The sequence below is a fragment of the Lycium ferocissimum genome, chromosome 9, assembly GCF_029784015.1.
Source record: "Lycium ferocissimum isolate CSIRO_LF1 chromosome 9, AGI_CSIRO_Lferr_CH_V1, whole genome shotgun sequence".
In the NCBI taxonomy this organism is placed as follows: domain Eukaryota; kingdom Viridiplantae; phylum Streptophyta; class Magnoliopsida; order Solanales; family Solanaceae; genus Lycium; species Lycium ferocissimum.
The window spans coordinates 62670583-62674513 of NC_081350.1; positions in this window are offsets into that span (position 1 = coordinate 62670583).

Below are 3931 nucleotides of genomic sequence, written 5' to 3' on the forward strand. Positions count from 1 at the left end.
TCATCATTAGCTAGCGTCGGGCCTCCCGCGTCCGAGGTAATCATCTCACGCCGCTTACTAGTGGTGTCTGCCCGGCCATATAGGCACAATGTTATCTTTCCTGGCCATGTAGGCACGGTGTTATATATATAGTATCTTGCCTAGCCATTAAGGCGCGGTGTGAAAGAAAACACTTACATAGATATAAAGCATGCATGAGAGCCCAATTAAAAGCTACTACTTTATCGGAGTGACGTAAGGTCGGTGACCTCCGATTTATATTATGGAACAATCATCATCGCTATATCTCACCTTGAAGGAACAATGATCATAAGGCGAGATCAACAACAATGAATAAAACAAAGAAAATCCTGAAATAAGCTCAATAATCTCATAATAGCATCAAAACCATAAGCTTTGGAATCTCTAGAAATGGAATCATCATCATCATCGTTTTCATCATAGAAAACTTCTATCTTTAGCATCACAAGAAATTTAAGAATCATAAGCTTCTAGCTTTTTGGAAATAAGGACATTATGAAAAACAAGTATGGATTCGTAAGAAAAGAATCATGCCTTTAGAAAGAAAGGGACTAGCCTTAACATACTATTTTGGTCTCTTACTATTTAACGCTTATCCTTCCAAGCTCGTAATTCTACATTCAAGAGAATTCATACTACTGTAAGGCTTATCGTCATATGCTTATCTTAAGTCTTCAAATTAAACCTCTTTAGAATCTGCCAAAATTAGAGCAGCGTCTCCCCTGTTTATATCCCTAGCCCGAAATCTGAATACCAACAATCAACACAACAACAACAATGCTAACACCAACAACATCTTCATCAATACCAAAATATTCCATAAAACATCCCACACGATGTTTATCAATATACAATAATAATATACACTTCCGTTCTTCCCAATCAAGGAGCATAATCTCATCAACACACCAACAACATCAGATACCATCCATATACATGAAAATTAGCCTAACAAAACCGCTACAACATGCTCAAAATAGTCCATAAACTCAACAACTACAACTCAACACTTTATGACCTTTCCTGCATAACTATTTTCACTTTTAAGACTTGCTAAACCTTCAAATCAACTCAACATAAGAGATAGGATGAATAACATACCTTATACTTGAAGAAATTTAGCCACATGAACTTTCTTCAAGACCAAACTTACCACAACATCAAGTAGAAACAAGAACAATCACTTTTCATGAACTAGTTTGGTGTATTCTTGTTGGATTCTTGATTTAAGGGTTTATAACTGTTTAAGAGAAGTGTATCGATGTGTCTAGAACTCAAAAAAAGTGTAAATGATGAAAAAAAAGGGAATAATAGGGTATTTATACCTTTTGAAAGTCGGTTCCACCGACTTTCCAAGTGGGGCCCACGGGGAAGCCATTTGGCAGCTTAGAGGCTTATCTTAAAATGCCCATAACTCCCTACTCCGATGTTGTTTTGACAAAAAGTTTATTGCGTTGGAGACTAGACTTTATGAAATTCAATTTAGGATTTTGTGTCACTTCAAAACTTCTGATATACTTGGAGATATACCCCTCTAAAGTTGACCAAAAATTTCTATCCAAAATTCTGCCAACTTTTTCCAAATTTTTGACAAACTTATATTCTTCAATTTTCTTGATCTCGGAATCTTCCGAAACTCTCCATACATGATATTTATCATTAATTATACATGATAATGGTCATTTCCTTTGGTTCCAAGGTTATCCTTCCCGGTTACGACTTACGAGATCGTAATTCATCCTTTACTTCATTGTTTCGTACTTCCCATGGCTTGTATCTTTCAAAACTTCATGGGACGTCAGCCGGTCCTATCAAAACGCTTGAGCAGACAGTGGCCTCACTCACAATTTAGGAACGCCCACAGTTCAGGGTATTGATCCTTGCAGCAATCATAATGCTAGCATCCCAAGAAATAGTGTCAGCGCTTAGGAAAGAATTTGTTCTCCAAAAGGTAGTCGGTCATGGAATAACTCGATCAAGAATATTCTATACTCCCGAAGAATTGACCCAAGGAGCGCCAAGAAAAAAAGGAAACTCAAAGAGGCAAAGAGGTCCATCACTAAAGGAGACGCCGAAGACTTTTGGCGATGAATGCAGCCAAAGAATATTCCATTGTGGAGCATCTAAAGAAGATGCCAACCCAATATTGGTGTTGGCCTTGCTACTAAGTTCCCTCAACACCATCAAGCTTTGATGAGAGTGTTGGACGAGGCTCATGTCCTCTCAGGCACGGTTAGCGTCAACCTGGGCAATACGGTACCCCATGTCATAAGGGAACATCCGATCTCCTTCGCTAAGGGAGAATTGCCCAAAGAGGGCACGACACACAACAAAGCACTATATGTCACCATCATATGCCATGACAAGGTCATGACTCGAGTATTGATAGATAATGGATAGGCTTCAATATTTGTCCTGATTCTACCCTAAGACAATTAGGGTATGACCTCGGGAAAATCCACCAAAGTCACACGAATGTTAGGGAAACTTATGGAGCCTAACATGATCCCATCGAAGAAGTAGAGCTCTATGTCCAAATAGGACCCACTGAGTTCACCACCAAATTCCAAGTCATGGAGATTGCAACTAACTACAATAGGGAGACCATGGATTCATGCGGCCGGAGTCTTGCCATCATCACTCGACTAAGCCGTGAAATTTATATGGGAAAATCATGAGGTCGTGATCTATGCAGAAGGTTGTCACGACCCAATCGGAGGGCCATGATGGGCACCCGCAGCTAACCCCCTAGCATCTCTCATCATACATTCATATTTACATCTAGGTGAGCCCCATAGCCTACTCATGATTTCTATACATCAATAATACTAATCTCATTGGGCAACGACACATTTATATCATCATCAACAATTATGTCCATATCCATATACACAAGCCGCGAGGCTAACAAAATAATATTAAAATAGGAGCAAAGGCTAAAAGACATCTAAATTTACATCCCGTCATGAGCCTCTAAAGAGAGTATGTAACATCATATAGACGGGACGGAGATCCCGCCATGCCTATATGTATATACACAAAAGAATAATACCAACGATGGCGCTCCGGATCAAATGGAGCTCCTCTATGCAGTCCCTGAACAAGTAATCTATGGATCAAGTCTATCTCCCGCCACGCGCCGCATGACGCAACGTTCGCAAACAAAAGGACGTCGAAGAATAATGTCGAGTATGTAAAGCATAATCAATATCATAATGAAGACTAGAAAAACACAAGATAGGAGGTCATGAGATAATGAGCTATTTGTACCTCAAGTGGCGATCATCTGTTTTCTTACCCTTTTCCTAATAGGAACCTTCCATTTCTAATGCTTACTTATATATTAGTACCATACCCGACCATAAAGGTTCGGTGTCTCCATACCCGGCATGTACAGGCTCGGTGTTATACATACAGCCCTACAAGGCTCGGTGTTATTCGTGCCCACGTAGTGATGTGCGCGTCGATAGATATCATACACGGCCATATAAGCTCGGTGTTACATAATGGCCATACATATATATACATGTATACATAAGTGTCCATAAGTATCATCAACATCATCACCGTCATCGTTTTCATTACATCTTCCCTTAGAGGATCAGCTATCATATAAAGGAGGGAACAGCGCCGTGAAAATATCGAGAATCATGAGCTTTAGTAATTCTAGGGATGGAGTCATTTGGGAGACATTATGGAACTCATGAGAAGGTATATCGCAATGGAATCATGCCTTAACGAAAGAAGGGTTAATCTTACATACCTAGTCGTCTTCTTAACTACTTAACGTTCTCCGTCGAAGCTTAGAGAATCTATATTTAGAAGGATTCATACCATGGTTAAGCCTTAATGATACTCTTAGTTTCAAACTAGAATAACCTTGGCTGAAAGTTAAATTCTATTTCATCCC